Genomic DNA, 12,165 nt, shown 5'->3' on the forward strand with positions numbered 1-12,165 from the left:
TGGATAGACTGCAGTCCCAGTGATGGATGTATCAGATTAAATTGTCACTACAATTTGATTTTGCCAGGCATCTGCAAAAATGATTTATTTATATAAGGAAAAGCTTCAAGTGTAGAAAAGGGAATAATGTCTCTCTCTCAAAAAATCAGCGCTCTTAAAATTGTTTTTTTCTTGTGGATATTTTAATTATTCTCTGAAACAGTTAAAAACTTTAATGATTAGTGCAACTGCAGAGGTTCAGTGTCTCTGTTGTATCCACCATAATAAGTACCCATCAACAGCAGGAAGACAAAATAAGAGATAGAAATGACAGTTACTCAGGGCATAGAATGCAGTAGCACCACATCATTTTTCTAGGTTGGTTGATCACTTTTCACTCTGAGGGAAGAGAAAAATTTCAACCTCTTGAATTTGAATTATGTTTCTAGGAAAAGCTAAAGCCCATTTAATCTGTGAATTCATTACCAGAGCCATAAAGGTTGATCAACGCATAGAAAAGGACATTTGAGACAGAGTGGAAAAGCATACCACTGTCTCCTTGGCATGTTACCACAGATCAAACAGGGCCAAATCAGTCCAAACTATAGGAGTATACAGGCAAAAGCTTGCCCAAGCCATCACATGGGTAATAATGTTAACTGCCAGGAAATAAGTGATTCGCACTATGTGATGGCTGCATCAACTGGCGAACTACCTGCTGTTACGTCATGCAACAAAGGTATTTATTGAATTTTCCCTCTGTGACTTCAAAGATCATGCACTAAAAAATTCTGTGTGTTTTGCACGTAGGAACTCTTGTGATAAAGTATCCTATCCACTGCGCTGTAAGAACTGATATTTTGCCAGTATCCAAATAACGGCTCTTATTGATTGTAGATTTGTCTCAAACAGATTTGCACTGCTATTCCTTTGAGACCACTGCTTTTAACTGCACAGAGCCATCATGTGAATATAGAGTTGGGAATCACTCTTCAGCTCCAGTCTCAGCATTAACTCTGTAAACTTCAGCACTTTATTTTTAGTCAAAGCCTGAAGAACTCACTGAAGAAAACAAGTATTCCACAAACTTAATACAAGTATGATAGGACTTTTGAACTGCTGGAATAGCTTTAGTAGAATTCAAGGAGTGTTAGTGGGTTCTGCAGAAAAAGATCAGGATCAAAGACAAATTAAAAACAAGTTGATTCAATAAGGGATTCTGCAATGCAATCTGAAAATACTTCAGTAAGTCAAGAGATTGGATATATTCTTCTTCTCTTCCTTCCATGCAGCTATAGAGGTTTGTTAAAAATGCAGTGGTTATGAAAAGTACTATGGTATATCTGTTCACCAAAGTGACTAGAGCATCCTTTTAAAAATCCCATTTTATTGAGAAGTCAGGAGGAGAGCTGATGACCCTATTGCCTGTATCTTTGTGTGCCTTAGCCACTGCGTTATTGTGCCTCCTGAAATTCCCTCTAAAATTTCAACATCAAAATGTAAAGTTCAAATGTAAAATTGCTTCCCTGGATACTTTTATCCACAAAACATAAACATTATGTATTTAGAAATTTAATTTAATACATGAAGTTCATACAAGCAGTTATCTCTCCAATACCATAGGAAAAAGGTCTGGAAAAATTAGAGATCAACCCTCACTCATCTTGATTGCGCAGAGAGAGTGGAGAAGGAGGGAGGGAAGCTATCAGCTTGAGTTCCCAGGAGGTCACTCTCATTGCTGTGGAGGCTGGGCAGGTGACAGCCATCTGACAGCCACCTTCAGCCTTCCTCTAAGGAATCAGCTGATTGGCTGCCAGTGGTTTCATTTTCATTGCAAAGGTAAAATGAGCATTGGTCTTAAAAGTAATCTGGATCCTTGGATTAGTCTGGGAGAAGAATAGCTGAAAAAGACTGTTGTGACATGACGATTTCAGGTGAGAAGAGTATCTGAAGGCATTTGGGTGCCCTCTGAACCAAACACTAAAGTTCAGAAGGGGTAAGAGACTAGGGAGATACAAATGCCTAAGCAGCAATGAGGTGAAGGGGTGTTTAAGCAGCAGGAATCAGGTTTTGGGATTTTAATAGGAAATTCAATAGCTCAAAGCTTGACTGTCATTGTACAGGACATAGAGAAGTAGAAAAGTGCAACTGGAACTATTGAGTTAGAGAGCATTCTTCTGTTACCTGGGTGTTGAGAAGGGGAATTCCACTACTGCTGAAGCAGGCGCCTGTGCATCTAGTATAAGAACCTCACACTGGCATCACACTTTGATCTGGTGTGACCCTATCTGCCTTTTTAAAATAACTGTTATGCAAGGCAGTGTCCACCCCAGGGTTACTTTGTTTCCCTTCCCAAATGGAGGCAGTGCTGGTCAGGAACAAAAGAATTGGTTCATGACATGAACTAGAACCTGGGATTCCTTCAACGAATTCTTGGGACATCCCACCCCCAAAAAATTGTATTCCAAAACCAAAATGCAGACAAATGGCAAGAGACAGGTTTTAGATAACCTTGGTGGAAGTTACAATAATGCTGATAAAAATAAATGCATGCCTTTGCAACTATGGTTTTGGAAAATTAAGTTATTTTCATTTTCTCTTTCCCTCACTCTCTCCAAGACTTGAATCATCATAATGACGGCTGGAACAGAAAAGGAGCTCTTTTTTCTTTTTAAATTTTATGGCAGTCACTTAAATTGCCATAATGATGTTGCAGAAAGATTACCTAGTTGATTCTAAGATTTATGGCCTACGATAAAAATGTCAAAGCACTTCTTATAGTAAAAACCGTAAACAGACTTAAAACTTACATGACAAAGAAAAACTGGGGACATAATTTTCAGAGTTGGTATTTCTTTATTTTCTACTTCATTCTTAGCTCCTATTTCAATAGTTTATCTCAAGTGTTATGCAGTCCACAATTTCTGCTTTCTGATAGAGGATTTTATTAAGTCACTTAACAATGAAATAGATATAAATTTAAGCTACATCATCCTAATTTAATTAGTTGCTTTGCCAAGGGACTATTGGTACAATCAGAGAAAATTACAGCCCTGCTCTGCTTGATAGCGCCAGGCTGAAAGACAGTCCTGCTCGCAGCAGCACCTGGTGCCAACACCCCCGTCTCAAAGGGGCTGAACAAGCAGCCTCCAGGCAAGGGCGCTCAGCCTCCCCATGCCCCCAGCACATCTCCCGTGACCACTGGCATATCTCAGCCAGCATACCATAGGAGAGTGGTATTGGAAGGGCATAATTTTTGGAGAATCTGTTTCATATTTGTCTCCCTTGCCTGTGCCCCAGCTTGCCCCTGCTCCAGAAAGGCAGGAGGAGTGGACTCTTCTGGGAAGAGCTGGGTCTCTGTTCTCCAGCCCTCTGGGCTTTGAGGAGTGTTTGAGGTCTGAGGGCAGGCTCTAGCCTGGGGTATCTTTTTTAAGGGAAAATCAAAGCATTAGAAATAATTTAAACAAATCACTCATCATGCCAAATACTGTATTGAAGAAAGATAAACTGTGGAAGGATTTCTCTTTTTGGTATGATAGCGGTGCAGCTTTCTCTACACTTCCAAAGAGCTGTGCAAGAAAACTATTTAACCTTCCAAAGTGAATGGTAGGAGCAGAAGGTGATAAGGTAATTCCAGTAACTTGCGACTTCTCCAAGTACCTTCACATTAGCAATCCATCTGGCTTTGCAGTTCTCTTACAAAGAGCTTTGTTTACTGCATCATATACCAACCGAAATGTTGCACATTCATTACACATGCACATATAAACCACGGAATAAAGCTGGTGTGAATGAATGCACTGAAAATTTTCTTGAACAAGGAAATCTTCAGTGATGCTCTCTCCTTCTGTTCTTTCTTTCAGTCCATTTTAATACAGACTTTTATAAGGCTTGTTTAACAGACATGTAAAATTTAGGTGTCCTTGAAACATAGCTTAAAAAACAGGTAACGTGATGAGACCAGGATAAAGAGTATCCATAAATAAAACAGCAGTGGAGTGAATACACATTGGGAGAAACAGTATGCTCACACACGATTTCTGGACACTCTTCCCATCGCATCTGGTCACGTTCCAGAGGTAGGAAGAGCCAGGTACAGCTGTGAACTCTCTGGATTACACATGTGATAAAAATTTTGAAAAATTTCACAAAAATTACACAAATGATTACTGAATATTTTAGTTTGATCATGGTTAAGCACAACAACATAACTAGTACTAGATGTTAACCCGCATCAGCTTCTTTTCAAATATTGCAGCACCCGTGAGGTCCTAGTCCTAAACTTTAGAGCTCTGCTAGATGTGACAGACCCATGCCAAGGAGCATGGCTTCTTCTTTGACTACGGGTCCCACCAGCAGCCCCTGTCCTTTGCAAAGCTGATCTCCCAATGGACAAAACTGAGTTAAAATGAAGCCATAGGACCGCCAGGGCCCTGAGTGCATCCCCAGGCAATGTCCCCTTGCAGGGGTTCCGCTGCCTGTGCTGGAGGCCCGTTCTGACACCGCATCCTTGGTGACCTGGACCAGGCTGCTGTGAAGAACTGTGAGACACCTCGCCCAGGGCCTCTGGTCCTTGGCTTGGAGACTGTGCCTAACCTTGGACCCTTGCCTAAGCCGCAGGTCTTCCTGTGCCAGGCTTTTCTCCTTCCCCATGCTGACCCTGCCTTGTGGTGTGGAATTCCTGACTCAACCTTTGACCTGCCTTATTCCTACAGACTCACCCGGCAGTCATCAGACTGTCACCGACCCAGGCTGCCACCCCTGGGCCTGCCCCCTCTCCTGGCTGGGGTCCTGCCAGACTGTCCACTGCTCCCTGTGGCCGCTGCCCCCCGCTTGCTGGCCCTCGCAGGTCAGCTCAGCCCTTGCTGCTCCCTGATAGACACAGCTTGTACACAGCCACCTTCCAGAAAGCTCCCTGTCTGGGAATACAGCCAACACTAATGCTAAACACAAGATGTATTCTCCCTTGCATGCTCCTAACTGCACATGCGCTTGCTCCCCTGGGCTGGGGTAAGTCCCAGAAATAGCCAATGGGGAAAAGTAATCAAGGTATGTGGAAGAATAAGGAGTGGTATTGTAAAGCTATGGTGGGATAAAGATGAGATACCACATCTTTTTATAGAGCCCTGATACTGCTGGAGAGCATAAACAAGTGCTTTAACACACGGACTTTCTTCAATCCTAGAACAGAGTTACTAAACCTCAGGCAAAATACAGGTAGGGAACTACTTGGGGTTTAAACCTTTTAAAAAAGTTGAGGGAAAAGGGTGATTGGCACCTGCAAGGCACAGATTCCTGACAGCAAGGAGGGCAGCAGAGAAACTGTCAGGGCTGTATGATGCAGGGAGTCAGCAGTTCTGGAACAACAGCAGGCAGGGATGGTATGGCAAAATATTATCTGTACTGAATTTATGATTTTTAATACGTGGTGAAGTTATGTTTTTCTCTTCCTAGACTCATCTCTCGAAAGCAGCCCAGGATGAGACTGAGAAGCAAGAGCTGTTTCTGCTTCAGAACTGAAGAATTTGTGACCTAAAGGCTTGTCTTTCCTCTTCATCCCCCCAACAGCATTAATTAGAATGATAAGAGATCACTCCCTCCCACAACCTTGTTTCTGAGAGTATAAAGATGTATATAAGCTACAGTTAAAAAAAAATCTCTGATTCTGAACAGACTATAAGTAGCAGAAGGATGTACACATCCACCTGCTAAAAATAATTCAAGCTTCTGCAAACTGCTTAGATAGCTGAACTACTAAGCAAAGAATAGGCAAGAGTGGGAATTAAAAATTAACCTACCAATCTAGTATTGGATGGTCTGCAGGAGAGAAAGGTCCATTTGCCTCTGATTACAGAGTGTACCTGGCCCTGTCACCCAGCTGAGTGACAGCTACTTCGATATCAGTTCATTGTCTTCTTGCAGTCTGGGGCTCCTGCTAAATGATGCTTGGTGGCATTCGCTGCAGAGAGACTAAAGACTGATGGGGTGGTGGAGTCTGAGACTGTGTTGACTCTGCAGCCAGAGGAAGCCTGTCTGTCTGCTTGTGGTATTACTCTTCTTCCATTAAGCAAGTGGTTCTAGCATCCAGGCTAGCCAGCCTAGCAGCTTTCAGGGGCACTAGGTTAAAAATACTTCAAAACTTGAGAAAACACAGGCTCTTTCTGTTACAAAATTTCTCATTTAAAGGTAATTCATCAGGAGAGTGGAAATGTCACCTGAACCTTGCTGAGGAATATGAGATCAGCACTAATATAAATCCGTATAGCTTACTTTCCTGATCCATAACGCGTGTGTCAGGTTGCAAATACCCTGGCTGATGGCAGTTTGCCTGACATAATTATCTAGTACTTGAATCAGTGCCCAGCTCTGCAGAATGTAAGATTTCCATTTAAAAGTAATAGTGAGTTTTGAACCCTGAGGCTTGTTCAGAGATCTCACATCATCACTGTGGTGCATAGGTGTTTAAATATGGTTGGATATGTGCCCTGAGAACTCAGTCCTAATGGTGATGGTGAGTGAGCAGCACTATTTCTAGCCCATCACAGTCAGCAGGGGCAGTTTCCTGAAGGGTCTCATCATTCATATGCTGATGCTTCACTTGTACTGGTGCCAGTGAGCCTTAGATGCTAGGGCTGAGTCCTGCACCTCTTGGGAGTCACCTGCATGTTATCTGCAAATATACCTGGCTTTTTTTTTTTTTAATCTGAAATATTGGTGAGTTTGGGGTGAAAAACATTTTAACCAATTAAAATTCTTCCTCCTGCTTTTTGACAAATTCATACACCAGTGCTTCGCAGAAGTTACACAGTCAGATACTTTGCCAGAATTTTCAAGTAGCTTTGAAGAGGACTAGCACTATCTGTAGTGCAAATGCTAATTTAAGCAAACAAACCCAAAAGTATTTATTCATATTGTGGGAAAATCTTGGATAAGCCTAAAGTAGTTAATTCATTTTACAGCCCAGAATCTAAGGCACTAATCAAAAGTATAAGTCTTTATTATTTGATTTAAGATATTTGGCAGACAAGATCTGAATCTAAAAAGTAAACATAATTCCTAATTTCTCTCTGTCTCTATACATATGCTGTTTAATTGTTCCATACAGCATTCATACAGTGAACTCTATCTGAGAATATCAATAAATATGCATGCAATTAGTGTGAAAAGAAACCTTTTCTCTTGTTTACTGCATTAAAAATAGTAGCATTTAACTGCAGCAGAAGAAATATGTCTTGCAAATGTTATAACTCCTACATACTTTGAGATTACATATTGCACTGTTTCAAGCAGCAAAAAATACTCTTATATAACTTCAGAAGTATAACAAAGAGCCAACATAAACTTGGCCCTTTAAGGGAGAGACAACAAAAAGCCCTTTATGTATTGTCACTTACTGGAAGCCTTGGGAGAATTAACAAAAATAACTCATACTTTATTCCTTGACTGACAAAGCAGCAGAGGAAATACTCATTTCCTTTCCCACTATTAAAGGCTACCATGTTTCTGCCTATTAGAGAAAAACTATCAGATGTAAAAGCAAATACAAAACCTGTTTGGTCTTCCTTAACCATAGTATTAATAGATTCTTGGAATATATTCAGATATCTGCTTGGTAAAAAGCTTCTAGCAGAGAAAGCAGCTCCTGCCCTTCAGCTGAGGTGGAGTAAATGACCATAGGAAAGGCCTTCGCTGATTTTAGTGCTTCAACTTTTTTTCTGGGCAACATCTGAAAATATATGGGTATATTAAAAATTTCCAGGTGATTAATGGAGCCTACTTGGCTTACAACTTAAAAATGACGGTGATTCTCAGTAGGTTTCTGGTCTCCTTCCTTTCTGGGAGCTGGGTAAGGTGCCATACGTTCCTTTTGCTGTCTCTGGCTGGAGATTACCTTATCTCTCATCTCTGATATCTGTGAGACTTATTTCTATTTTTGCCTTTTTTTCAAAGAGGCATTAATTCCTAGGTACTCACTACCTTTGTTATTTGATGTTTTTTTTTTTATTTTTTATAGGTTTGCACATCCCATCTTTTATTCTGCCTTCAGCTTCCTCCATTACAAGTATTCTAGTTCAGAGTTTTCTATCAAAAACCTCCACAGGTTACCAACACAATCGATTATTAGAATGGTTTGCACTACTAAATAACAAGATATGGCATCAGTGAAACTGAATCCAACATTGTTTCACTACAATCCCTTTCAGTATGAATGGTATTACATTAAAATTACTTTCAGCTATCCCACTGAATTAAGGGAAAAAGACAACCAACTTCATTATGACTTGCTCAAACCTGTGCCATGCAAACTGCAACCTAGAATATTTATCTAAACAAGTCTGACTTTGTCAATCAGCTGTTTAGCTGCAATCCTCCTTTAGCATATCTGTTCCAGCAAATTAAGAATATTAAATTACATACTTTTGCCATCAACATACATAAGTCTATGAAATATTTTACCCATGCCCTTTTTTTGTCACCTGAATATACTCTTTTGTCCCTATTGAAGTTGTGTCTGTGGCATATTGCAAGCCTGATATCACAGAAACTACGAGGCCAATATAAAATTTTATGAATTCTTTTGTTTGCTTTTTAAATCCACACATAGCCTATAATTTTTGGTACATTTTTCTCAAACATCTTAAGGGTCAGCACTCTGCTGTCTTTTAAAACAAAGTTGACATAGGGGTGGGATCTTGCTTCAGAATCGGTAAGTAGAGCTGGGCACCCCTGTCCCAGCTTGTGGTAATGGCTTTAACGTTGCAGGCTCTGCTCTTCAGGTATATTTTTAGCAATCAGAAGCCCATATTTTGTTCAAGTCAATCTGTTGTGGTTTTTTTGTTGTTTTGTTTTTTTAACTAATAATTATTTATCTGCCTGCCTTTCACTTTATTCACTCACAGAAGCAAAGGCTTCATTGCTTTTCTTTGTTTTCTGTATGTTAGGTATTGCCCTTGTTTGTGCCAGTGTTGTTAGAACCACCTGCAGGTCTTCCTGTATTTTGGGCTCTGCCATCTTTCTCCCCTCAGGGCTGTGCTGGTTCTCAGTCCCACATGGAACATCGGAGTGTTTTCCACACTCTAAATTTTTCTTCCTAGATGGGACCACTTCAGCTGTCCCAGCATGTAAGCAGGCTAGCCAAGACTTTGGACTACTGAAAGACTGGGAATGAAGCTTTTTTCACGTTCCCAGCCACAACCCAATGCACTGTAGGAAACCAGACTAACTTCCTAAAGGTGCACAGTTTGACAGATTGCATATTCCCTTGTAGTTCCACTTTCCTTTGGTTAAAAGACATTGGACTTATATATTTAAAATATATATGTAGTGCATTGCTCAAGTCTTTGTAACAGAATTTTAAGTAAACAGCGTCTGATGTGCATGATGTATTAACAAGTTTTTAGTCACTATAGGAGATGAGGTGATATTCCAAGAGCTATTTTTTTTCACTGACACTGCAGATTCAGATGAAAGCTCTGCTTAAGTATCCTCCTATTGTCTTCTGTGCTTTTGGAGATTCAGTTGTCCCAGAGCTTTCAGCTGCCCTTTTCTTCCCATCAAATACTATTCTTGCCTTTTGGTTGTTACCCCGGACGCTGCACATCCCAGAGCAGCTGTGCCTGCTCCCCTTGCTTGTAGCACCCTCTCCCCATACAGCTCTCTCTGGTGCCACTCAAAGATCACATCCCAGAACTACAGCACTTCAGCTGATGCTGTGTGTGAGTGGTATGACCTATATTAGTGAGTACTTTCACACAGCATTTTACTGGCACTGGTTTCTGCTGCTATAACTGGTTTTGTAGGTGCAATCGTACTGGCCAGAGTATCGGGCACATTAAAGGCTGTAACGGCAAAACCTGCTTAAACCAGGGTATCTGACTTCCATGCATGGTTGAGTCTATCGGTAATGGCTGAAACAAAATCAGGAGTGCTTTCTTGGCATGTTATACCTAGAGGGATATACTAAATGTAGGGCTTTTGTGGGTACAGCATCTGTGAATAATGATGTCTGCTGGGGATGTTTTGTCTATTTTAATGATATGCCAGTAAAACTTAAAAATAGGTTGTGTCTAAATTACCCAATTTCTGTTTCTTGTCTATTAAAAGCACAGTTTTGATGAGTTGGGTTTCTGTCATTCATGGATTAATTAGATTTTTAAAGAAATCATAAAAACAATAAGGGATGCATTAGAAAATAATGTTGTTTATATTGATACATTTAAAGCCTCCTTTTCTTCAATTACACAAATGGTGTGAGACGCAAAGCAATTGTTAGAGGTCTTTAAAAGACTAAAATCTAAATATTTGAGTCAACAAATGTTTTTGGTTTAATACTGTGAACATTTGAGGAGATTATTACTGTATATTTTAGCTTTTCTTACAGATAGGAGAGAAATGAATTAGAGCGTTTAGAAATTTTAAAGCATCTCATTGTTCTCAGCAAGAGAGAGTTTTCTTTAGATTTGATTTCTATTTTTAATGCCTTAGCTGGTATTTTAATCTTTCTAGAGTGGAGTCTACTCATTTGTTACTGGATTTTTGTTTCAGACATTTTTCCATAGCTTGTCTTGGTACTAGGAAGCTTTGTGAGCTTTAATTGATAGATAGGAAAGGATGGCAACTTCTGAACTTTCCTCTTCAGGTGGATCATCATGTTTCAGCACTTTGAGTAGAGGGAATTAGAGCAACAGGCTATGCTGACAGTACTTTTGCTTTGCCCTGTCACTCTGGAAATTAATGGTGATTATGGCAAGCACTCCCAACAAAAGAAACACTCGAGACTTCCTAATGCTAAGCCCATGTTGCCAGGGCTCTGAGCATACCAACTGTATTTGCAAACCTCCATCCCCACTCCGAGGGGTTTCACTGTTTGTACTCCAGGCTAGATTGGACTTGGGGCTGCTCTCCAACCTCAGATCAGGGAGCTGTGAAAACAGCCGAGTGGCAAGAAAGAGCTATGAGAAGCCTTGCCTGGGTCCTCTGCTGTGTTCAAGCTCAGGTCCTTGCACGTGGTCCTTGCCTGAGCTACGCTGTAGCTATGCTTGGTGCTTGCCTGAGCAAGCTGTAGTAGTGCCCTGTCTTGCACCCTGCTGATCCTCACCTTGCTGACTGAGCCTCCCAGCTGCAGCCTGGACCTGCCCTGTCCCTACAGACTCTCCTGGCAATCATTGGACTGTCACTGACCCCTGGGCCCTGGACTGTCACTGCCACCCCTGGGCCTTTCCCCCTCTCCTGGCTGAGGTCCTGCCAGACTGTCCCCTGCTCCGTGCAGCCACTGCCCCTGCTGCCTCGCTGGCCCCAGCGGCTCCTGGCTCACTGGCCCTCGCAGGGCAGCCCAGCCCTCACTGCTCCCTGAATGGCTTGCTCAAGCAGGAGCTCTTCATTAAACAGCTTTCTTCCTCCAGGATGACCTAGGTTGAGGAGCTCTGCCAGTCCCATAAAAGCAGAGCAAGCTGCCCTGAGAGATAGGAGCTGGAGCTTTTTACAATGGTCAAGTTGGACTGGGATTCTTGTTGAATTACTTGAGAAATTTAGCCAGCAGTTCTGGACAGTTTAATTTCTCATTTGCAAATCATAATGCTGGAAAGAAAGCATAAAATATGAACAAGGTTTATTTATTTTTTACATCCATTTTGATCTCCCAGAAAGTGCTGCCCATCTGACCCCAGGTTCTCCATCAGAAAAAAAAAACCCAGAAAATTTTAAACATAATCACAAATTTTAGTTTAATGGTTGGGTTTCATAAACAAACACTCATGGCATTTAGATGGAAAAATGATTTCAGCTTACATCCCCAAATCTAAAAGGAAAATATTTTATTTTTAAAGTGTTTCAATCCAAAGTACTCAAGCACTCTATAAACATTACTGAATAGAATTTTGTAGCTTTCCAGTGAAGTATGAACTGTGCCTTCACTAATCCTATAAATAGAAAATGAGAAAAGGCAAGGGTCATTTACTCAAATGATGGATAGAATTTTATAATTAAGGAATTTGTTTTGGACTAACCTAACAAATGTACAACTATGCTCCCGCTTAAATGGTGGGATATCCTATTCCCCACTGCTGGCTACTCTTTTCTCATGTCTCTCTTGTTGATCCTCTCTCTCACTTGCTTGGCTGCCTGGTCAACTCACTAGTGTTTTCAGCTGAACCAAACTAAGAATTAGCTGTCAGTTAGGTTCGGTCC

Source organism: Streptopelia decaocto (assembly GCF_964273445.1).
Source record: "Streptopelia decaocto genome assembly, chromosome: 6".
Lineage (NCBI taxonomy): Eukaryota > Metazoa > Chordata > Aves > Columbiformes > Columbidae > Streptopelia > Streptopelia decaocto.